Here is a 24537-nt window from a genome sequence, read left to right on the forward strand (position 1 = left end):
GTGTCACCTTTGTTTCTTAGTCCCACACCTAGTGCAGGGGAAAGAGGGGAAAAAAAAAAATCAGTTTGTATTTGCATTATCCTGTCTACATTTCAGCCACAATGTTCCATCATTTGTAAAACTTCTGGAGGCCCATCTTACCTGTTCAACATCTCACCCCTCCCTAACATAGACTGAAAAATGCCACTTTTTTCCACTATTAAATCAAAATCTGCCTACACCCATGTGTCAGGTGTTTACCAACCTCTGGTAACCTTCCTCCCTTTGGGCAGCTGATCAGGGATAATGACCTATATCCTTGAAGCATTTGTTTTATTTAGCGTTATGGAGAAGGAGGGTTTAAGGCAACAAGCAACCTAATTATATAACCTTTCCCACCCTATCTTATTACAGAGAGATCAGCTTGCATCTTCACCTGTGGAAACACAGCAGCTCAACTCTTTGAATGTCCATGACTTCATCTGGGTTCTTTCCTGCTCTGCTTTTGTCCTAAGCAGAATGGTTCCAACTTTGTTCAGATAAGATCTTTCACTCATTCTTTGCATTGGTAGGAACAACAACCTACTTGGCCTTGCTTTAGCCACATCAGTGTTGCTCCACAGATTCCTAGATGAGGTGGCCATGCTGCCCAAAGGGTAGGAAGGCCCTGATGGAGAAGATGAATATCACCAGGCAGCGTTTGAGAGCACTCAGACTCTGTCCCCAGGACCCAGAGCATTGCACTGGTTAACGCTGTTGGTGTTGAGCACCAATTGCAGGCTCTGCACAGGGATCTGGGACTGGTACACACCCTGCATCAAGCCTCACCCCACGATGAGACAGGCAGGCAAACGAGAAACTTGGGCCCTGGCCCCTTCCTGTGATTAGGTCATTATAATGGGTAAATATTTTCCTAGATAGAGAGCTGAGATAAAGGACTCCTGATGTCTGAAATGGAGTTTGAACAAGACTTGGAAGGATCCCTACCTTGTAGTTCTTTATAATGTGCTTTTACCAAATAAATGCCTTTTTTCCCAAAGTACTCAGGAAATTAAAGGGAACTTGTCCTTGGCTAATGATGAAAATCTTACAAAATAAATTTTTCACTGAACAGCAAGAACAGCATCTAGTCTACAGCCAAACTGTTCACCAGCAAATATATAGAATGGATTTAGTGACAGGTACCAAGGGTTATTCCCAGAGGATATTACAGCTCTACACCATTTAGCCTAAATATTTACTGAGGAGTACAGAAAAGTGAACGGTAGAGGCAGAGTGCCAGAGATTGGCTTAGAGGAGTCTATTTAATAAGAGCTTGTTTCTGCAGAGAAAAAAAATATTGTGATTTTTTTTTAATGAGAATCAGTGTTCTTGTGCTATACCAAATAGTGATTATTCATTCTCTATCCCTTAACTCTGCATTACTCGGGATTTTATGACCTCTGCTCTATCTTCTCCCTTGGAGCTCCAATCTCACCCTGAGTTTTCTCAGGGTTTGGAAACTTTTGTGTGAGATAAATTGGTTTATAAGGTAGTCTTTGAGGAACAAGTCTCACTTAAATCTCACATAATATCCAAGAATGTTCTCCGGTATTTGACCTCTTTGTGGATGAAACAATACTCTTCAGACACAATAAACTTGGTGTTTCAAAGCTGTAACCAGCACCTGTGGAGTTTTCAAACAAATAGGCTCAGTATTCCTTGGTGCTGTCTTCCTCACTGCTCCCACATTTAATTGCTTTGTAATTATACTTGTAAAACCTGCAATAGGATTACACATGGGGAAAAGAAAAATCATTTTAAAAGTCACATTTCAGAATAGGAGGGGATTTATGGGAGCTGCAAGACAAAGAAAAACCCACCTTTCTTTCTTTCTTCATTGTCGTCTTTGGAAGGCAGCCATCAAAGTTTCCTTGTCAGTAATACAAGGATTTGTAAATAGAACAAAGAGCTTCCTCACACCAAGGCACATTATATAACCCAGCGCTGTCACCGTGTGTCTTCACAGGCAGTTCCCTTGAACTTTGCATCTCGCTCCTCCTGAGAACAGTCCTCATGCCAGCTTGAACAGATGTGGTTTCCTTCAGGAAAGGTTTTCTGTTAGGGTCATTCTGACTTTCCTTTCAGAGTTTTCCAGCCTCATGTGCTCTTTGCTCAAGGGATTACTGTGGTGGACACTAACCCCATGTGCTACTGTTAAGTTTCTCCTCACCTGCTGGCTGAGCTGAATGAGTGCTGAAATCTCTGTTCCACAGAAAAATCTGACATTTCATGTTTTCCTGAATCAGACCGGAAAGTTGCAATTTCCTGTGAACCCAAATTCTGAGAAGCATTTCAGAAAGTGCAGAATGGCCTCAGCGCAGCCTTTTGTTTGGGTGTTTTCTACAGGTTTTTATGAGACTTAAGCTAGCTTTAAACACGTCATGTTCCAAGTGAACAGGCAGCACCCACTGTTCCCAAAGTCACCCAGGGAGCTGTGGCATCTCCCAAGGATGCTTCACAAGAAAGAGGTGACAAAGAGCTACCTGTGGTTTTCTCTCACCCCATGCATTATTCTAGTATTGCCACTGCTTCAATTCCACCAGTGCACTCACAGACTTCAAGCTTCCAAGCATTTTAATTCTTATTTTCCAGGCTCTTTGAAAACAAAGGATTTTATAGAACATCACTGAGGATATAACTCAATAGCTTGTACAGCCCTGGCATGATATTTCCAACGTATCGAGTGCATATTCAATGGCACTATTTTAAAAGTGTTCAGCTTGAAGAAGTTTTAACTAAATCAGGGCACAAGGCCATGCAGACCCTCTTATTTTAGTATCAATAGAGCTAGTTTTTCATCTCTGGTTGGTTAGAAAGTTTTGTAAATGAACAAGGATAAGACATTCTGCAGCTGATGTAGATCACCAAATGCAAAAGTTCACACTGGTTAAACTAGGGCGGTATCAGCTTGTGTGAAGGCAGCTTTGAAGCTGCAACAGCATAGTGGGAAAAGCAGCCCTGCCCTGTGAACAAGTGAGAAAAAACAAAGAAAACAGTGGAGCAAGAGCTGCTGCTAGCTGGTCTTCATGGAAAATGAAGCTAAGAAAAAAAAGAAAGAAAGAAAAATAAAAAGAATGAAAAAAAAAGAGGTGGAGGAAGAAACAGAAGCATACTTCAAGACCAAAATCTCATCAGACTAAAAAATCAGTGTAACTCCCACATTGCAACACTTTGCAGGTCTAATAGACACAAAGCTGTTCCTTCACCCGAAAGCCAAACATAAAAGTCACGGAAACCCATCATGCCAATTCTGTGGCTGCTTTCCGGAGCAGAATCTCTTTAAATGTCAATGTTCTCTTTGTTCTGTGCACCCTTTATAATGAGTCTATCATCTGTTTGGTAAAAGATCCAGTGAAATATGTAATAATGTTATCTCACCATCTCTCTCTATTGTAAAGTCATATCTCCTCTTCCACTCATTAATTATTGTCTTCCATTTCCTGTGTCAGATGTGAATCAGAAAATAGGGACTCAAGGCTTACAACTTACCATATACCAGCTGAGCTGTGGTAACTCCCCATGTGCTCCCTCTTAGCCCATAATGAACAAAGGCAGTGTGACTTTGCTGTACACAGGCCTGCAGTCGATGCAGTTTGGATTAACCTCCTTTTATTGTCAGCTAAGCTGACACTGATAGTGGCCATGGCCCAGCTAATGTTCAGTCCTCATATTGTAAGACTTTGCCTTTAAATCCGGGAGCAGAGCTCTACCAATATAACTATCTGGAAAGCTACGATGATTTATGTGCTGTCAACATACGCTAAAATAAAAAAGGACAAAAAAGCAGCACAATTACATGATTATCAGCCAATGCCCCTCGGTTTGCAGTTTTTCAAGCATGAACTGCTCAAACTTTGGCTCAAGAAGTGAAGCAATCTGTTTCTCAAGTGCAAACAGGGAAAAGTTATATGAGTCTTCCAGCAATTTCAGGCAAATATATCACAGAAGCAGCATGCTTAGCCTTTTTACTGTGCATCTGTCTGATTTCCCTGATATATAGTAAGAGTCAAAACTCTAATCTCTTTTAGCTCTTTTTTATTGTCTCTGCAGCACTAACTTTGAAAAATGGCCTTGTCCCCAAAGAACTGCACACAGTCCATGTAGGGAAGCTGTTAAAATAAATGCTTTACGTAAAAAATATTGCAGACGAACTCAGCTCTGAGGGTTTTAGAGCTACAACATATAGATATAAACCAGAGCAGCTAAGTATGAATGGAGGTCATACTCCAGTAGAGAAGGGAACTCCCCTGTCTGACAGTTGTTGCACACGACCTCTGAAATCAACAATTCCCTCTCTTCTTTCTCTGGGCTGCAGTGTTTTAATAAATGACTATTCTCATGGTAATGTCCTTCTGCCTTCCTCCCCACTGACCTCAATACACACCATGCCGATTCATAAAGTTTCTTCTTTCACTGGATTTGAGCACTTTCTGGAGGCCTTATTTGTGCTGTTCTGCCTGAGAGACATCTGGCTGATTTATAGACACTAAGACACAGACAAGAACAGTGTTGGCTGCCCTACCTGAATATTGTGTTTCCTACACACTGTGTTCCCATCTCTGCCCATGCCATGGTCTGATTTTTGATAGTCTGTGTGTTGTTCAAAGACAAGAGCAAACTTTCTGCCTCAGAAAAGCTTCTGAGATCCTCAGGAATAAAAGTATGTTTTTCCACCTGTATTCCTCACAAAGCAGTGATATCTGTGTCTAGACACTGATTGGGGAAATTCAGGCAAGGGATAATGTGCAAATGAGAACATGATTCAGTGGTGGGAAAAATACAGACAAATATCAGGTGCTTCAAAGGTTGAATCACAAACAAGACAGTGAAAAAATCTAAGAATGAAGGAGATGATGGAGGAGCTTGACTTGGCATTTATCTGTTTATTCCAACAGGATATGCAGATTCCGCCCTTCTGACATCACTGCCTCATCTCGCCTCATCGGTGCCTCATGACACAACCCCTCTCCACAGCACTGAGTCAGCACCACTGTGTGATCTCCTCTTGGCCATGTGAGATGGTGAAAAGCTGCCCATAATGGTGAAAGCATAAAGGGACCTCTAAACAGGTCCCCAAAGGGATTAAAAAACTCATGGTCATCTTATGAGAACCCCTCCCAGGAAATAACATGTGCTCGGAAAAATTTACTGTACAGTAACACAGCAGTGTTCTATGGGAGTGCTCCCACAGCAGATGGAACAATAATTCATACTGTGTGTTCAAAGAAAGGAGCAAGGAACACTTGCACTTCACTCCTGGAGCTTCAAAAAAGCTGCCAAGCATATTTTTCCCCTGTAACTAACAGGTACAGGCTGATTCTGCCTGCTGCACTCTTCTATAGGCCTGGACTGAAAGAATATTTCTTAAAGCATCCCTGGAAGTGTCCAAGGCCAGGTTGAAGCCTTGCACATGAAGAGGGGTTTGAAACTAGATGATCTTTAAGGTCTCTTCCAACCCAAACTGTTCTATGATTCTGTGAAAGCATCACACACATGGAGTGCTAACCCTCTTCCCCCCCTAAAAAAGCTGTTTCCTATTTTGGGAAAAAAAAAAGCCCAGAACAAAGCAATCAAATGGAAAGAATCTGAAATATTCATATAATGGTTGAATTGCAAGAGGCAATGTAAAGAGGAGTTTTATGTTGGAAGAAACTCAGCCACATGAAAACTAAAATATTGGGCTACTACCCCCAAGTCTGGTCTTAAACAGTCCCTGAGTCTCTAAACACAACCCCAAAAACATTCTGTGCTGCACCTCAGTGTGTCATTCTGTACAATAGGGCCAGATTTTCTTCCTGGAAAACCAGGTCCAGAGGCCAGGAGGCTCTTGTTCTATTTGCACATGCAAGTCCTTTTGTTGGGGGATTTAGGTCACAAGAGGGTAGGAAAGGCAGCTCTGAATCACCTGGCTCTTGCACGTGTTGCTTGCACGTTGTGCAAAGGTTTCTGAACTCAACCTCCTTTCAAGACACACCCTTTGTTTGTTACTTTCTCTTAGGGCTTTTTCGCAACCCCATCCACTGCCAACACAAACAAGGTTGCAACATCACCCTCCAGTCTGTCTTCCTCTGCTCTAAATGTCAACCAGCCACATAGCGCTGCTCACTTGCTTAATTGGGCAAAATACCTGCTGTGGCAGCCCTGTGCCTTGACTGCCTCCAGGAGAAAGTTTCTTGGGAATGGTAAGTGACGGAACCTGCAAGTCGGTCTTAGTCACGTTGATACCAGATACCAAGAGTCTTGCCCAGGTAGGACACGCGGTTGGCTTGGCTGAGCAGCCATCAAGCATGTGTGAGGCAGGAGGGGAGGCTAAGGAGTAATTATCAGGGATCACAGTGGCTACTAGAAGTTGTTTCTGCAATTGCGGCGCTTTCTACTTCGCTGCAGTGCACACCCTGTGCATAGAGAGCAGGGGAGAGATGATGCCACCGTTTCAATGTAATTTATCGCTGTGAAACAAATTGTGGGAACAAGTTCCACTCCTAGTATTTGGGATAACTAGAGCAGATCTCTTCTAACTGAAGGTGCACCACGACAAACACTCTGTGATTACTGTCTGTAAGCAGGTAGGAAACACAGGCACCCTGGAGACCCTCTTAACTCCCAAATCTTGTCCACACTGGGAAGTAGATATATAATGCACTGAACAGAGGATCTCCAGCAAGCCCAGGAAGATGGAGAGTGCATGGTGCCTACACTCAGCCCCTCCACACAGCCATTACAGCTGAGATCAGCACAGCAGCCCAAGGACTCCCCACAGACGGTGGAATACAGGTCTGCCTCTGTCCGCGTTTTTGGCATGGCCTCCTGCTCAGACAGAGCTGTTGTGTGCGTGGGATGGGACAGCATCCTGTTCTCCTCCTGCGTGATGGGTGCCCTGGTGCTGAGCTGTCATTAGCCAGCGAGCCCCTGCCCAGCGTGGCACGCCAGGAGCCGGGCTGTGGGTGGTGCTGCTCACCGGCTGGAGGCGGCTGCTTTTATCAGCAGCCTTGATCAGGGGGATTTTCTCTTATTTCATTCTCAAGCTTCCTCCAGCCTCGGATTTGCATAAGATCCTGGGTTAGGACTAATCTGATCCCAGGCTGGGAACATTGCGTCAGGCCCAGCGAATCCTCCATGCCAAACTGTCTCTGGTCAGGGTGTGTTGGCACTGGGAAACAGAACCGTGCAGGGACAAATGACAGCTTGAATTTTCTTTAGTAATAGGAGGTGCCTGGCTTTGTATCTCATTTAAACTCCTGTGCTATGTGGCAACTCCCAGTCAAGTTTCTATTTGTTTACAGCCCTTGTAGTCAGGTGCTTTCCATGTTCACTCCAGGTTGCTGAAACAAAAAGTGTGTCCAGCCTCCAGGGCTTGCCAGCAGCTATTGACTGATATGAGCACACTGTCCTCGGTGGCAGGAGGGAGCAACTTGCTTTATCTATGCATTCCCTGGCAAGCAGCAGCAGTGGAGAAAGAGACATGTCTCACTGGCCAGGTAAGGGTATGAATTCAAGTCTCAGAATGTAAATAAAAATGTGGCCATTCTGTTGGAGGAGTTAGAGGTGACAGGTTGCAAGTGCAGTCATGACACCTCCTGAAGGGCTGTTCGCTGTGGGCATGTGGCTGATTGGCTTTTCCAGGTCCCACTGGATTAAATTCATGAGCATGCTTGGGGAGGTAGGGGTTTCTCTTAAGGTTTTCACTTGGTAAAATGACAGAAGAGTGGAGGATCAGCAGTGCCAAGTGTCTGATATAGCAATCACCATCTGTCTTGCTCACCTCCCCATCACCACTTTATGGCCAAGAAGATGGCCTGAGCTATTTCTTTGCTGCCAGATTCACTTGCTTCAAGAGCAATTTGGCATCCTGAACTGGAGCTGTTTTTTTATAGAATATAGACACAGACAAGTCCTACTGTAGGAGGTACTATGAACATGGGGTTGTGATTGACACTGGGGTACAGACTGCCCATGGCCCCAAATCTCTCAAGACTGGGCTGACCTACTGTAACACATTGATTATCTCACTGCAATATTTAAAAATATATACTTCCTGCCAAAAATAGTGTGCTCCACTTGCCAAGTAGACTCATTCTGGATCTGTCTTGTGTCATTTCAGTGTCCAGTCCCTGGCAAGCCAAATCATTCTACAAGCTCTGAAACTGAAGACACAAAATCGGCAATGGAACAGTGCTGCTTGAGTCAGAGGTGCGAAGGAATCAGCTCTCCACTCCATGATCCATCCTCCAGCTCACAGCTGGTACAAATGGGTACATCCTTGGCAGTTCAATCAACTACTGTCCCATTGGCTGGAAATGTTGTATTTTCTGACATTAGAGTATACACAGATTCATCTCAGATGGCAACCATGAAACTAAATGTGCTGTTGTAATGATGGGCAAAATCTTCACTGCTTTGTTTTATTTGATCAGTCCTCAAAAGTCAAGGTATCCTGCTTAGAGCATTAAAAAAATACCCCATATTTTGTCCACTTACAAGCGACACAGTGGCTCTGCTTCATACCAGAATGTCCATTCTCTAACACCACATTTATTGGAATAATAGGAAAAGAAAAATTATTTTTTTTTTTAGGAGGGGGGATTAGGGTGTTTAAAGTTTACGTTTTACTGTCAAGTCCAGAAATCTTTTGGCTCTGGTAGGAGCTGTGCCACCTTATTACTGGTATTGGCTTTCTGTGCAGGCCTTCAGTAGGGATTTTACTCCACTGAGAAGTTTCCTTGTTTTGGTTGGGGATGTTTTTTGTCCTGGTGACAATTTTAGGCCATGCCAAACCTCCACGTGAACATCTTAGTTACACAGCTGCAGCCCCACCTTCCTCCAAAGAAACACTGAGAGCATTCCTCCCCCTCACAAAGAGTGTGAGCTCTTTGCCCAGAACAACAGAGGCTTTCCTGGTAGCAAATACCTATTCCTCTAGTCACTCAAAGGAGAAAACATGTTGGTGACAAGTCTTTTCCTTTTTTTTTTTTTTTGTTCTTTCCATAGGGAAGAATCTTGATTCCTACCCAAATTCTGTTTGGGGTTTTTTGTGTTTTTGGTGGGTTTTCTTTGTTTTATGAAAAAGGCATTGCCATGTAAGGGGTGTTAAATTGCTGCTGAGCCCAGATGACGGTGGGAGGATAGCATTTTGCTGTTTCCTTTCCTGCAACACTGGCTCATGAAGCTGTGTCCCAAATCGCTGGCAGTGTGGCTTTGCAGTGTTGTGGACAGTGAGCTGGCTCAGGTAGCTGCAGCATACCCCACACCCTTGTACCACTGAGCAAGTGAAGTCAATGAAGAGAAGAGTTTGACAGTTTGACAGCTGTAGGAAAATGACTGTATATGATGATTAATAAATAGAGAATATTTATGAATGCCTTCCCTCTGAGGATCAGGCTAATAGTAATCATACTTTTCTAAATCCTATCTATAAAGTCATGTACATTTAGATAAACACAGTCATAGAGATTTTTCTGTTGGCATAAATACAAGGCAGAGTCCCAGCTCTCAATCTTTACTTCAAACTCCTGGATGCCAACCTTCCTTCTCTGTGAGGACAAAAAGAGAAACTGGCTCCAGAAAATATAGTCAGTGTTTACATTTTATTGAACCACTAGACATTGCTGTTGGCCCCATCATGAAAACAGTGCAGCAAAGAGTGCCTTTCATTTGCCTGTGCTTGGCAGAAAGTGTCGTTCTTTGGTTACTCAGCTGAAGTTGACAAGTTGCCCAGTATTTTTATTATCAGGTTGTCAGCTCAATCTCACTACTGCCCTCTTAATTTATTATTTTGTATTTCAAAATCACAGGTGTGACTCATTGCACAGCCAGAGGTTATAATGAAGTATCCCACTCATCCTTTAGCTCACCCTTTGTTCGAGACAATGCGGATTGCGGAAGGTTTCTGAGGAGGTAAGAGGATTGCAAAAGAGTCAAAGACTCCTCTTTTATCTTACCTATGTGTGGGCAGTGAAACTGCCTGATATGAAACCAGCTGGGTGCAAAGGTGGGCATGGAGGTTCATTTGTCATTGTGTCGAGGGTTGAAACTCAGAAGATGCAGCAGCTGTCATTAAAGATAGGCACCCAAACTTAAATCACCTCACCCTGAGGGTAAGTCCAGAGAGACAATCCCAGGATAACACACTTCTCCCAACATTTCCTCTATGCTTTAGTTTCCAACAGGACAGAGGATGAAAACCAAGCAGGCATTTTTCAGTTTAAAAAAAATCTTATTCCCTGCATTTTATGATTTACATCTGGAAGTGACTCTAAGTGCAAGATTTTGCCAGCACCGTGCAAATAAGAATCCTGTGGCATTAGAGTTTTTGAAATATAAATATATGTTTCTTAGCATAAAGTGACGTATCTTCCAGGAGCACAATTCTATTGGAAAGAATGTCTTGCTGCTGATTATGAAAATGACATGAAAGTCATGGGCTGAATTAAATATTTTTCCATATGGGAAAATTGATGGGAAAGCTTCCTGGTATCATCAGTTCATGTGAAGCAGAGGAAGAGATCCTTTTACCACAGAAGTGTCAAAATCCAGAGCTATTCTGAATCAATTTGCTCTTTTAATTGTCTTGTACAGACGTCTGTCTCTGCAGCAGAAATGCTGAGCTCATGCTACATGAAAACAACCCACATAAACTTGAGGAGATACAAACACAATTTGTTCCTAACAGAAGGAGCTTACGAAGCCACACACCCCAGTGTCCTGGCAACTCATTTCCCTCCCCAGGGGAAAGATGCATGTCCTATGTCCAGTCTGAGTACCCTGGAGCAGTGATAGGCAGGGGCAGAACTATGGGTGTACTTGGCTTTTTTAAAGGTGCAACATGGAGCTGTGGCAATGCCAAAAGTGTTCCTGGTCTGCTCTGTCTCATTGCTGGGGGGGAGGAACTGTGACTCAAAGGCTGTCCGCTGGCAACACAGAAAACTACACCAAGAGCACTGGTTCAGCTCTGCTGTATCCAATTTCTGTCAAGTATAGAATAATAGCTATCCAGCGAGCTGGGACATGCTTCGCCAGCATCAATAGAGCTGTGCTTCAGAGCATCCCTCGAGGTAGCAAAGAATTATCCCCATTTTATAAATGAGGTAACTCAGGCACAGGGATTAAAGCCAGAATGTTCCAAACTGTCTGCCTACTGCTAGGTACCTACACCCATATTTACGCAACTCATGGCCTGATTTTCAGAAGGGCAGGGCAATGAAAATTTTGGCCTGAGGGATTTGTTCACATACAGTTTACTGGTAACAACGCCCAGGATGGAAGCTTGGTCTCTACTACCTGTCTTTCACCTTAACCACTGAAAACATCCTTTCTACCACTAGCCAAAAGTTGGTGAAGGCTCCTGAGTGTCCCCATTTGCCATGCAGAGGTTCAGAGTTAGCAATGCAGGCTGGCTGCCTACGTGCTCTCAGCTAGAGACTTTTAAAGAGCAGCAGCAGGAGTAAAACTGGTGAGATTTCTTTGCTTCCTTCTCAGCTTTTCAGAGCCCAGGCAGCTTTGCTTGACTTACAGTGCTTTGCTAAAACAGTGTATCTGGTGTGTAAACCTCTGTTCTGCCTCACACATGGCATCATCTTTCCCCTCTGTCCCTTCACCGGGTCCTGCTCAGGACACCTCAGCCTGGCAGAGCACAGATCCAGGGCAGAACCAGTAACAGACCAGTAAGAGAAGGGAGAAAACTGGCCAGATGGGTATCTGAGCTGCTCAAAATCACAAGCAACAAAAGAAGCAAATTAATCCCAGTGCCCCCTCACCTCTCTTCTACATTCTCTTTCTGGTCTTTAACTGAGCCTCAAAAATAGCCCTGATTTATTGGAAACTCTTGAGAAGCAAGAAAATGTACAAAAAAACCCTACTCCCATACAATCAACTAGCAAAACCCAGGAGGCAGAACACTTGCTGGCTGGCTACAATAGAGCTTTGCAAGTGTCCCTGCTAAAATCATCCCTGCTAGGGGCTAATGTGATGCTTGTCTTAGCTTGTTAGAGAGCCTCGTTGTCTTTAGACACGTACTTGAAAAACAATGCTGGTGGTTGGTTGCTACCTGAGGGAAGAAGGACAAAGGATCTCGGCTGTCTCTGTGGAATGGTCACTGGTCAGGTCACCCCAAGCCTGACCTGCAATACCAAGTGCATGCTGCAAATCCATTGCTGTCAGCCTTTGTGTTTTGTCTCATCTATGGAGTCCCAGCCACCTCTGACCTCTTCCTTCCCTTCCTTCAGGCCATGTCCTGCTCATGAGGCTCCTGCTCAGCTGCTCTGTAGCTTCCCCCCACCCGGAGGGAGGACAGGCAAGGGGAGGTGACAACCTTCAGCAAAGGTTAAGGCTGGAAAAGAAGGAAGTGTCAGCTCAATCAGGTCAGCTCAGCCAACCAACTGCTGCTGTAATCCCTCTGCCTCAGGTCCCTGTGCTGTTCTGCTCGTGCTCTGAATGTTACTGTATGAGCAGCAGCCTTGTCCCCACAGTACTGTCAGCCTGCAGCATCCAGACTGGGAGATGGGGAAAAGGGGTAGAGAGAATCTCCCAGAACTGTTTCCAGATCCTCCTCTTGCAGTGTGTTTCAGGAGCATGCACTTTGAGATGGACTTTACTCCAGAAGTTCAGAAGCCCAGACTTGGCACCCTCTGATTTCTCCAGAAGAAGGCTGAGAGCTAGATATGGATCAATTCTTACGCTGAAGCTCATCTCCATATTCACAGCAAACACAGAAGCTTTGAGAAGCTGTCAGTGACACAACCCCAGTTCTCTCTGCCCAGGTCTGAGGTATCTCTTCTGGGATGGGAGCAACTGAGTCTCACCAATCTGTCAGCAACCAGGAGGAAGCCAGGAAACAAATAAACAATAAAAGTTGGTGTTGCACTTCATACAGCAGCCAGTGCATTATTCTGTGGTGAAAACAAACACTATTCTTCTCTGCCAGATAAACACACTTTATCCTATAAAGAGCAGCATTTTTGACTGTTCAGCAGCAGCCAAACTCACGATGGGAAAAATAACAGGTGTTTGTAAGACACTCCCTGTTTATTCACAGTGCTTAAAATAATTGCTTAAAAAAATCCAACAGAGATTTAATTTTCTATGCTCCCACATTTAAAAAAACAAAAACAAAAAAAACCCCTAAGCTTGGCTCATGGTAGTTGAAGGCAATTCATTATGAAAGGGGTGTTCTTTCTATTGTGGTAGCAAAGAAACCTACTTATGAAAGCTCCTGAGGAGCAGAATAGTAAAACAAATTCCTGCCTAGAACCAACACTTCCCTGTGCTTTTCATCAAACTCTCCAGGTGGAAGCTTTTAGTATCAAAACATATGATTTTATTGTCAAAATGGGATGAGCAGGGATTAAGCTCCTCCAGTTGCTGCCCGTCATTGACCATCTCCAGCATTGCTTTTTATAAGGCAACGATGGCCTTGGGCTGGCTTATGCCCGTCCCTCTTGTTCTGGTGGTGGAACAGGAGATAAGTGCACTGCTCCAGTGGGAAAAGTATGTCCCAAAGGCACAGACCTTTCTTCAATCACTGCTTGCTTCTCCGGGAAATAACTGGCAATGGATCTTGATCAATAGACCACTTTCCAGCGCAATAGGCTGACACATGGTGCTGGAGGAAGAGGACAGAGACTCCCTGTCTCCATCCACTCTCCCCATGCTTGCTTACAGCACAGGTGGGGGACATCCCTGAGCCACCCAGGGGTGAGGGGACACTCAGTGCATGGCTGCTGCTGGGATTTGATCCTTGTGGTGGTGAATGGGCCACGGATAAAGACCCTGCAGGAGCCACCACAGACAATACAGCATCATTCCTGAGGGCTACAAGCTTCATGAGACGATTGTGGTGGTTCTCTGTCCTCAGGACTTTCCTTTCCTATGGGGAATGGCTCTCCTTGAGTCTGGCTTCCTGCAAGCTGTTGGGATAAGTCACAGATGCTCAATAGCTCCCTGGGAACCTGGAGAGAACCTGGAGCACTAGCAGCTCACCTAGCAGCTCCCCACTGCTGTCCCAGGCCCCAGGGAGCAGGTGGCTCCTGGACTGCCAATCCAGGTCACAGGTGGATGTAGACACAGCCTACCCCTCGCCTCCAACACGGGACCGAGACATTCTGATGCTGGGAGTAAAACACAGCCACATTTTAGACTTTACAGTTCCCACAAAGGTGTAGGAAGGGTTACACAGCCCAAACCTTCCTGGGAGGGCTCACTTGTCTCTAAGCAGTGGGCATGAGAGACAGGCAGATGGGGTTTGTGCAGACGAGGGACCGAGCAGGGCTTACAGTGGTTATTATCTGTGTTTCGGCAGCGTTCCCGGCTGAGACCAGCCCCTCGTGGCACCGTCAGGCTTGTCACACACAGCGGCCTCTGGCCTGAGCAGAGGAGACAGATGAAAGGCAGAAGGAGGAACAGAGGCACAGGGGAGAGCAGTGATCTCCCAGGGGCTGGCAGGAGCGGCGTGGGGCGGTGTGGGCCCGGCAAGGTGCCGCTGTCACACGGGATGCTCAGCGATGTCCGCTCACAGGGCTCCTCCAGCCTGTGCGCCATGAGACAGAGCCCAGCTTCCGAAAGGACATTCCCACAGGCAGAGAGGGCAAGATGAAAGAAGGCGGCTGCAGTGCGTAGCGGGGCAGGATGAAAGGGTTCAGAGGCCGGAGGAGCGGAGAGAAGGCAGTGACTCAAAAAGCGGAGCCAGAGGCAGCGGCAGCCACCGCACACAGAGCGGCTCTGGCGCTAGACACAAAGCAGTGCAGCAGCAAAGCACGGGGGCCGACAGCAGCCGGAGATCAAGCCCATCCTGAGCCCAGCGAGACTGAAAGCGTCTGAGCAATAAAGGATCTCACACTGCTCCAGGGCCGGCAGCTCAAGGCCTGCGGGGCAAGGCAGGGCTTTATGTACAAAAATGAAATACAACCAAGTCCTGTGTAGCCGCTGCACCGACATGGGGAAAAAGCACAGAGATGGGAAAAACGGAATAGGATAGGATAGGATAGGATAGGATAGGATAGGATAGGATAGGATAGGATAGGATAGGATAGAATTAGACTGGACTGGACTGGACTAGAATAGAATAGAAAAGAAAAGAATAGAATAGAATAGAATAGAATAGAATAGAATAGAATAGAATAGAATAGAATAGAATAGAATAGAATAGAATAGAATAGAATAGAATAGAATAGAATAGAATAGAATAGAATAGAATAGAATAGAATAGAATAGAATAGAATAGAATAGAATAGTTAAGGTTGGAAAGGACCTCTAAGATCATTGAGTGCAACCATTAACCTGGCACTGCTAGATCTGCCACTAAACTGTGTCCCTAAACACCACATCTATGCATTTTCTGACCACTTTGCAGAGCAGTGGTTCCACTACTTCCCTGGGCAGCCTGTTTCAGTGTTTGACAACCCTTTCAGTGAAGAAACTTTTCTTGCTATCCAATCTAAACCTCTCCTGGTGCAACCTGAAGCCATTTCCTCTTGACCTATCATTTGTCACCTGGGAGAAAAGATTGACCCCCACCTGTCTGCAACACCCAGCAGTTATAGGGAACAGTAAGGTCTCCCCAAAACTTCCTTTCCTTCAGACTAAACAACCCCATCTCCATCAGCTGCTCTTCCTTAGACTTGTGCTCCAGTAAGACAAGCAGCAAATGCCCTTTCTTAGGCAGGATCTTACAAAAAAAATCAAGAAGCAAAGCTTGTACCTTTGCTTTGGTGCCTGTCAGGCACCAAAACCCACGAAACCTTATTCAAGATGGAAAAACCCACACAAAGTGGCATTTCCAAGGCACCCAGTGCCTTTCAGCTCGGGATCTATCTGTCAGCATGCCTCTGGGGCAGATCTACATGCCTGAATCTCCTTTGCTAGGCAGGCAGTCACCGGCCCTGTGCAGCATTCCATCTCCACTGGAGCGATACTGGTGACTCAGCGCTTCCCCTGCAAGGCACTGGAGAGCCCTGCTCCAGCGAGGGCATTACAGCAGCAGCCCAAGTGCAATAACCGTGTGGCTGAGCAGCAGGGATTTATGAGCAGGCAAAGAAAGTGAGAATTATAGGTGTCCAGTCCCTATGACAGAACCACCATATATTTCCTCCAACAAAGCGTGTGACAACAGCTCCATAAATTCACATAGTAACAGAAGCGAGCGCCAGCTCATCATTGCAGCTATTTAAGGAGCCAAGTAGCACTCTGTGCTTATTGCAGAAGTTCACAGTTAGTTAAAAATAAGCATTAAAAAAGTCACTTTTGGGCCCTGGCTGAATAAGGCTTTTTATTCACGATGCCCAGCATTGCGTTCTGCCTCTTCTCCTTTTATGCCTACACAGACTGTCTTTGGCAGAATTTCGTGTTAGGCACTGTCAGCTTCCTTCTAAAGAAGCTTAACTTAGGATGTGCCATAATCAATTGTAAAACTTAGCAGCAACTATGAAATACTTGATCCTTCTCAATACCAGCAGATCTGAAATGTGCTTTAAAAATTCTTTCGCTCCAGCCCATTAAATATCTAAGAAGAGCTTCCCTGAGATGTAATTGCTGAAGAGAATAACCCTGATATCCACAACATGCTGAATAGTTTTTTTAATGCTGTCTCATGATCAGATTATTTGCAGTACCTGTCAGCTAATGTGCTGTTTTCATTGCTAATTTAACACTTCTTCCTAAAGGGAGAAGGGGGAGAGAGTGAAAACAACTCTTCACAGTGAACTGGAAATCAAAAAATAGCTGTGTGTTTTGTTGTCACTTCTGCTACTCTCTTTTCTGACGTATAAAGAGAAGCTCACTTTAATATGACTAACTCCCCTTTAAACATGAGAAATATCAAGTTTCTCTGAATCCCATGGCTTTTATTCTTTCTTCTTGAAGCTTTAGGCAAAATTTGAAAGAGACATCTCAGCTAGAAAAAAAAGTTGGAACTTTCTTAGGTTAAGGCTTAACTTCAGCAGTGATTGGAATATAATTTTCCTATAAGAAAAAAAATTGGCATCTTAGTGAAAAGCTGAAAGACAGGAAATGGAAATTAAGGATTGCTGTCTGTGAAGCTGGAGCTCTAGGGCCCCATTCTCCCCAAGATCCTGCTGTCCTGCTCAGACTTGGTTTCCATGCAGCACCTTGCACTCCTGTCCATTAATCCCCTTTTCCTGGGAACCTTTCCTGAAGTCAGGACAACAGGTTAGAAACCTGTCCTTGGAGTCTGATCAGGACTTGGTGTGTGTGCACTAAAAATTTGCTGAGGCATATCCCATGACATTTTCCCAGGGTCAAAATTATTCAGATTAGCAAAGAGAGAGGAGATTCTTGTTTGGTTGGTTTAGTAAGAAGGTGATGTTTTGTACAGAAACGACATAACTTTGTAGGAAAAAAAAATAAAATAAGGTTACTCAAGAGCCAGTTTAAAAGAAAAGTGTTGAATGGAAAATTTTCAGCCAGCCCCACAGAGATCCCTTCTTTATCTCCAGGTTTGGAAGAGCTGCTGCTCTGCTCTCTGTGGTGGCTGGTGTCACTTTGCACGCTCCTCCAAGGGCAGCAGATTGCTTATGCGTTATTTCTTTTGCATAACACCAGCAGTTATAGTGGGCCTGGGTGTTTGAGGGTTTTTTTTTACACACATTGTTTGCTGCTAACAAACTCAGGAAGGAAATTTACAGTCTTGAATGGGGAATGAGGTCTGCAAGACGTCCCAGGCAGGACTGAGCTGCTGAACCTTGCAGTGCCTCAGCCAGCACAGGAAACATTTGTTCTGAGCAGCCCCATCTCCTGTCCCCCTCTGCTCCAAGCACAAGGTTTATAAACAGGTCATGGTAGTTTCTTTTAATTTTTCTTTTTGGGTTTTTTAATTCTTTTTCTTGGAGTGTTTCATTGATTTCTGTGTACAAGGTTATTTACTAGAAATAAATGACATTAAATTGACAACGTGCTTGAGCAGAAAAGCTTGGGTAGGAGATCCTCAGCTTTTGTGGTAGAACATCTACTCTTCTTGGTTGGATGCTGTTATACTGGTTATGCTAAATTAAATGTCCTTGTTCTCTACCTCTGTTCACACCTTGGAGACCAAATATTGCACACAAAATTGGAGGGCTCCCCATGAGAGAGCAGGGCTCGGAAAAGGGGGTGCAGCGAACATGGAGGGCAGAGAGAAAAACTGTAAAAGATCAGCATGGGGTTTCATGCAGTGATCTCCATCTACATTATTATATTTCTATCTGACAGCAGCTCTTCCTGTTCAGCAAATTCACTCCACCTCATCGTTCCCAAACCTGACATGTAACAAAACCCAGTAAAATACTTGTTAACTTAAATAAATAAACAAAGACACACAGAAGATGTGACTGTTCAAAGCCTAGCAGCTTGTACTTGTGCATTTTTGTCTCCTCATTAATCTGTTTATGAAAGGGGTTTGATTAGTTCCATATATTCAGCTTCTAAAGTTAATACCTTAGTGGTCTAAAATGTCTGTACCAAAGCTAACACTGAATTTTCTCTCTGCTGCAATAAACATGTAAATATGAACTGATTCATGCATGCAAACCATTTCCAAGACTGAGTTCAAGAACACTTTTCAAATAATGTTTAAAATGCTATGCTGGGAAACAGCACAGGGCACCTGTTAGTTTATTCTGGCTAGGGAGACTTCATACACCCCTGTATTTATGTACGTTCGTGTCTGGTACAGAGACTCACATATTTTTAATTTTTATCCCATAGGATAATTTAAAAACTGCAGGAGTTCTGTACAGGTATTAACCCAGCCCCTGTCTGATCCCAGCCCCATCTGCACTCACACAATCCCAGTCTCATTTCCGCTACACACTCCTCTCTACGTGTTGCAGCACAGCTAAACCCTGTCTTAAAGCAGGCTCCCACCCCTATCAACACTTCAGCATGTGCTAAGCCCCATTCCCATGGCCAGGGTGGGTTGGTTTGCACACAGACGGTTAAGTGCATGTATAAATATTTACAGAGTTTGAGGCATGGTCTGCATAATTAGGTTTCCATAGCAATTAGCCCAATATCTTGATTAAGACCCGAGGCTGCTTTTATTATAATAAAAAAATAATACAAACCTCATTATACTGAGATGATGAAACCAGAGCACTCTTACGAGAAGAGAGTAAATGTTGGCTCAGCAGGAGGGAATGGACTTAGCAGGGCACAATGATAAAGCAAATGAAGGTGACGTTCTGCTGTGTGGGGAAATACTCTGCATCCCAAAAGACAGGTTTAAGGTCTGCTGAGGAATAAGGCATCTTTGCTAAGAGCAGCTACAGCCTTGCTTTTTCTGGATTTTAAACCTGTTTTTTGTTGCTGTTTTTAGCTAGCATTCTTAGAAAAATAGTGTTTGCTCACATGGTAGAGAAATGCCTACAGCTTTGTCTTTATCTCAGAAATTTTTGAGCAATTTTCAATATTAGTAGAGAACCCTCACTGAAAGTGCAAAACACAGGGTCAGCAGAGCAATAACTTCTTTGCTGAGAGAGCATTTTGTGTCTCAACAGTTACTAATATTATACATATTAATTACCATGAGCAGCAATCCATGAAGAAATTACCTCTACAGAGCAGTTGTGCTTCTGCTGTAGGTCTGCTGCAGCCATAGGCAGAGAGGTCAGTGCTCCTGGCTGGTGGGACAGAGAGGTGCACAGAAAAACTCCCCAGCCTTGTCTCTCCACCACATGTCTGCACTGAGTCCATAGGAGGGGCTGCCACTAACCCTGTAAACCTCCAGCAACAAGTCCCTGCTGAACACATACTGACAGCAATTCCCACTGAAACCAGACTTCAGCCAGCAGTTGACCAGTGTTGAATATGCTTTGTCATTTTTTATTATTTGGACATCATTATTTTTCTTTCTGCCTCATCAGTTTTCCTTTTCTCATATGAAAGCTTCACATATGAAGTTTCAATACAAACTGAAACAGTTCTATATTCTTTTATTAAGGTTTTTAGAAAGGGAAGATGCTGCAGAGTACTGTTAGGTCCCCGGCAAATCTAGATTAAGCAAAATGGCAGCTCATTAGCTTTCATGGACAGGCATTTAAAGTACTTAAGAGGGGACATAGAGCACTGCCCTTTACATTTACTTTGGCACTAATATCAGATTAGAAAGAGAAAGGTTATTAAGTAAAGGTAATTGTCTGCTTTGTAGAGGGAATCTTTCTGAGGTACAGCCCGAGGCACTAAACTTTAAGAAGGTTAATTGTCTCATGGTGGAAGTCAAGCTATTACTGTTATTATGGACAGTTAGGAAAAATTCAGCCTGACATCCAAAGTCCAATAACGAGTCTCAAAGATGGAGTCGATTGGCTGATAGCCTCAGGCCTATAATTAGAAAAATTGGCATTACGAAAATACAGGTGAGCCAGTGGTGAGCCCTGTCTGTGCAGATGTGGTACAGCAGCTGGGGCCAGACAGGGGCACAGGGGTGCTCCCACAGCCAGCCAGGAGCTGAGCCTAGGAAAAGCCCCCGAGCTGGGTGAGTGGAGGATGGCCTCAGGAGAGATTTCTGAGGAGGATGTGATGCTGACCCCAAGTGAAGCCAGCCTGTTATTGCTCATTCTCATATATGACAAAACAAAGCACTGGCCCTAAGAGCTGTAGAGGTTTGGCTGGGAGTTGGCACTTGCAGCTGATTCCAGCCTTTCAAAGAAGTTGACATTCTGTCCAAAGTGCCCAGAAAATGGTTAAAGGTTTTAATCCTCCTGGCTCTGCTCATACCCATCCTTCACACCTTGTTGAAGTCCCCTCAGTGCCTCTATGTTCCCCTTTCCCTAAAGTTTTAAGAGAAACAGCAAGAGGAAGAAGCTCAGTTGTGCCAGGATATAACTATGAAAAACATGCTGAGGGACAAGTCAAGGCTTCTTCTGCGCCTCTCCTGGGCACAGGTGGGGAAGACCGAATATTTGGATGTACAAAAATACCAAAATGTTCATGCATGTGATTCTGGCTCAGACTTACAAACTGCTAGCAGAAACCTCACCAGGAAGCTCACTGCAAACATCCCTAGGAATAATGTTTCCCTCCATTTGCAAATATTTTATTTTAGTGGGGAGGCTTGAATAACAAAACTCCATCTCCTAGACAGCAAAGTTCTGGCTCAGCAGCTCTCTGTCCCCTCTCCCAGGAGAGACAATCACATCCAGACCCAAAGGAGAGGTTCACTTTCCAGCTCCCATATTTCCATTGTATTTTTAACCCTAGACTGGGGATTTCTCTTCAGGTGCAGGAAAGCCTTTTCATCCATGAATCCACGTCTGTGCCACTCCAAGTATTGTCTTACTTGGGTTTCAGCTCTCTGGGTCTGTGCAGGCAGGAGATGAGGAATTCCACCCCCACAGTTCTCATGTGCTGTACCAAGGAGGGACAGCTGTGACCTACACAGTGCTGGCAAAGAGCTCTGGGATGTTTTACACTGTAAAACCCTCACCTGTTCTGGAAGAAGACTAATATTTCTTCTGTGTTTGCATCAATATTTAAACACCTCAGCACATCCTGCTGACAGCTTAATGGTAAAAGTCAGCTTGGACATTTTCCTACCCCAGGCTGATTTTCATCTTCCAAAGCCCCCAGCAAACTGGGTCTTTGCTGGTGCTCTTAAGAGAAGGAGCTGTCACCAACCACACTGCACAGATGGGAGCAACAAGGGGACACAAATGCAAGGAGCTTGTCCCCAGATTCTGTGACACAGCACAGAAATTGGCTGTAGAGATACACTGCAACCTGACGGTCCCAGGGCAGCATTCTCTGCCAAAGGGAACCGCAGGTCCAAAGCTGGGGTGTGCAGGATCACAAGCAACTCTGGACATGACAACCACAAAAAAAAAGAAAAAAGTACAGGCTAAAGGAAAAATATGAGTCACACAGGTTAGACGGGAGGAGCAGTGAGGCAGGGACTGATTTAGAACAATCTCCTGTTCCTCACTCAAGCACTCCAGTGTGCTGCTGGGAGTGTTTGCCCTCAAGACCCTGATTTTGAGCTGTCTGCCGATGGCTGGCTAAGGACAAGAGGAAGATGTGTGAAGGTGCTTCAGTGACATGATGTGATTCATACAGAGACACATATTTCAAGTAATCCCACTGGACAGGACAGGTCAGGTCAGTGGGATGGCTGTGCTCAGGAACAAAGTCCTGCAGTCCAGAGTAGACAAAGTGTCTGGGACCCAAAGCTGTGCATTCCCTGAGAAAGAATTTTGGGTAGAAACAAAAAATAGGAAAGGAAGAGCAGAGGCTGACATGATGGTATAGACTAAGCAGGGAAAGAAGCTGTCCCATGCTCCCTCAAAGCCTAACATGAAGATGACCCCTGAGCTACACACCAGCTGTGAGGTGACTGATGTCAGGATAGAGAGGGGCTGCCCATGCCAGGGCTGTCTCAGGGCACTTGCAAAGGTACCACTCGGCAAAGGCAACACGGAAAGAAACTGGAGAGGACCTTGGGAAAAGTTCTTTCCTCGAGTAAATGAACTCTTTGGAGATCAATCCTGCTTTGCTTGTTCCTTACTTAAGGCTTTTGTTTGCTGAGCTTGGCCCTGTGCTGGTGAGTAATCTGTCACACCATCTCCACTGTACTGCCACTGAGAAGAGTACCAGAACCCAACCACTGCAAATAAACATTCTCGATAGTAGCTGCTAAGACATAGGTAAACCAAAAAAGCTTCAACATACCTACTGTTGGTAGCATTCCCTGAGTAGGAAAGCACAGAATTAGGCAGCTCATGGGTTGAATCAGAGCTACCCTACACCTTTGGCCTTGGCAGCTGTCCTACAGCAGGGTCCCCAGTGGGTGACTCCTGAGGTGATCTGCTGTGTTACCCCTGCTCAGGCTTGAGAAGACATCTAGTAATTAATGGAGCTGAGCTCTGTCTCACACATTCTCCTCTGTATTCTTTGTGAGGACAATTAAGCCATTGAAAGAAGAGCACGGGGACAGTAAAAAATCCTCCTGTACATGGGGTCCAGTAGTAAATATTCTATACTGAAGTGTGCTGATTTATGCCACTGGATGTTACCTGGAACAGACAGCACAATTAATCTCTCCCACTTCAGCTCCTGAAAAGTGCCTTTTGTTGTAGGACCACAGCATAGCAGAGTATCACTTTACAGCTGAAGAAACCAATGTGTGAGCTGATACAGAGATTTCCTGGAGCACTGCAGCTTTCTCATGGTACTCCCAAGGAATGAGGGCCAGTGCAGAGTGTGAGCTGATCACTGCACTCTCCTCTGTCCTTGTAATCCCGGTTGGTAAAAGGCCAGGCCTTTGGACTTCCAGTCTGACACCATGTCCACTAGACCATGCTACCCTTCCCATTGCTTTTTCTTAGGTGATGAATCTTCTCCCTGTCCCTACAACTGCTCTTTCAAATTTGCTTCCCCTGCTGGAAGGGACCAGGACCTTCCATCCAGCTGAGGAGAATAAGGACAGGATGAAGACATGAGCTGTAGGTAGCAGTTTCCTTGCAGCATTTTTCTGCTGCCAAGGATGGAGAAAAGATGGCCCACGAGCCATGGAAGTTGGCAGAGTCCCCGTGAGGCCATTCTCTGCTGGCCAGCCTTGCTGATATGCTGTGGAAGAAGAGCTGGCCAGCACCCACAAGGCAAACCTGCTGCCGAGTGCAGGAGAGCTCCAGAAAGGTTAAAACACTCTCCCCTTTTCACTCTGATGTCTCTGCAGCCCCTTCCTCCAGCCAGAGCTCCACTTAATAATTAATTGGAGAAATATGCCCCTTACCAAGCAGCAAGCAGGACATTTAGATCCTCCAGAGAAAAGCTAAGTCTCTATTTCTGTAATGACTGGCAGCAGGAGATAGGAGGCATTTACAGAAGGAGGGTGGAGTGCTGTCGCCGCTGAATCAGGCTATCAACCTATTCTTGCCAACCACTCCAGGGCTCAGTGCAGGGAATTTTCATCCCTTCAGCATCTGCTGAGCTGAGCTGGTCACAAGGTGAAGGTTACACCGCAGTGGCATGGAGATATCAGGGAGCAGTACTTTACCAGAGAGACAAAGACCAAAGAAAAACATGGGAGGCCCAAGAAGAAGGGGGTCCCAGGCCAAGGATCCACTGCTGATATTGTGCTTCTGTCTCCTGTTCCAGCAAGACCAGAACACCAAAGTATGTGAGATTTTAGCTCAGAGAAAATTAAAAAAAATGCCTTCCAGATCATTCCCTTACCAGGAAAGCCATCAAAAGGGGCCTCTTTTCTCGCCTCAGTGCTTTCACATGCCATCCAGCTAGGCAGTTCTGGCACTGGCTGGGATGCTTGGGTTGTTTCTATTCTGCTTTGAAGCTGTCTGTGCTTACAGGTATGTCTATAATCCCACCCAGTCCTGTGCCATGGTCCAGTGAGTAGGACATCACACTGGAAGTACAGGGAAATGAGGTTTGTACTCCTCCATATCATAAGGGGGGCTACAAAAGAGCTGCAGAGAGACTTTCTACAAGGGCATGTAGCAAAAGGGCAAGGGATGGTGACTTTTTAAACTGACTGAGGGCAGGTTTAGATATAGATAGAAGGAAGTTTTTTTATAATGAGAG

General features: G+C 44.9%; 1 long non-coding RNA gene across 4 annotated transcripts; it reads left to right on the forward strand.

The window, feature by feature from the left end:
* The first annotated feature begins 6025 nt into the window (after positions 1–6025).
* LOC148183604 (uncharacterized) lies at positions 6026–12841 on the forward strand. 4 transcript variants are annotated; one of them, XR_015773501.1, is made up of 6 exons: positions 6026–6203; positions 7340–7499; positions 8123–8273; positions 9813–9915; positions 11343–11470; positions 12243–12841. It is a non-coding gene; the product is annotated as an uncharacterized LOC148183604 (long non-coding RNA). The 4 variants fall into 4 exon arrangements; XR_015773504.1 differs by having other exon boundaries at positions 8123–8263; XR_015773502.1 differs by having other exon boundaries at positions 8123–8211.
* The last annotated feature ends 11696 nt before the right edge of the window (positions 12842–24537 follow it).

Source organism: Pseudopodoces humilis, chromosome 11, assembly GCF_049639895.1.
Source record: "Pseudopodoces humilis isolate 2021_Gansu_Grassland_sample_001 chromosome 11, ASM4963989v1, whole genome shotgun sequence".
Taxonomy (NCBI): Eukaryota; Metazoa; Chordata; class Aves; order Passeriformes; family Paridae; genus Pseudopodoces; species Pseudopodoces humilis.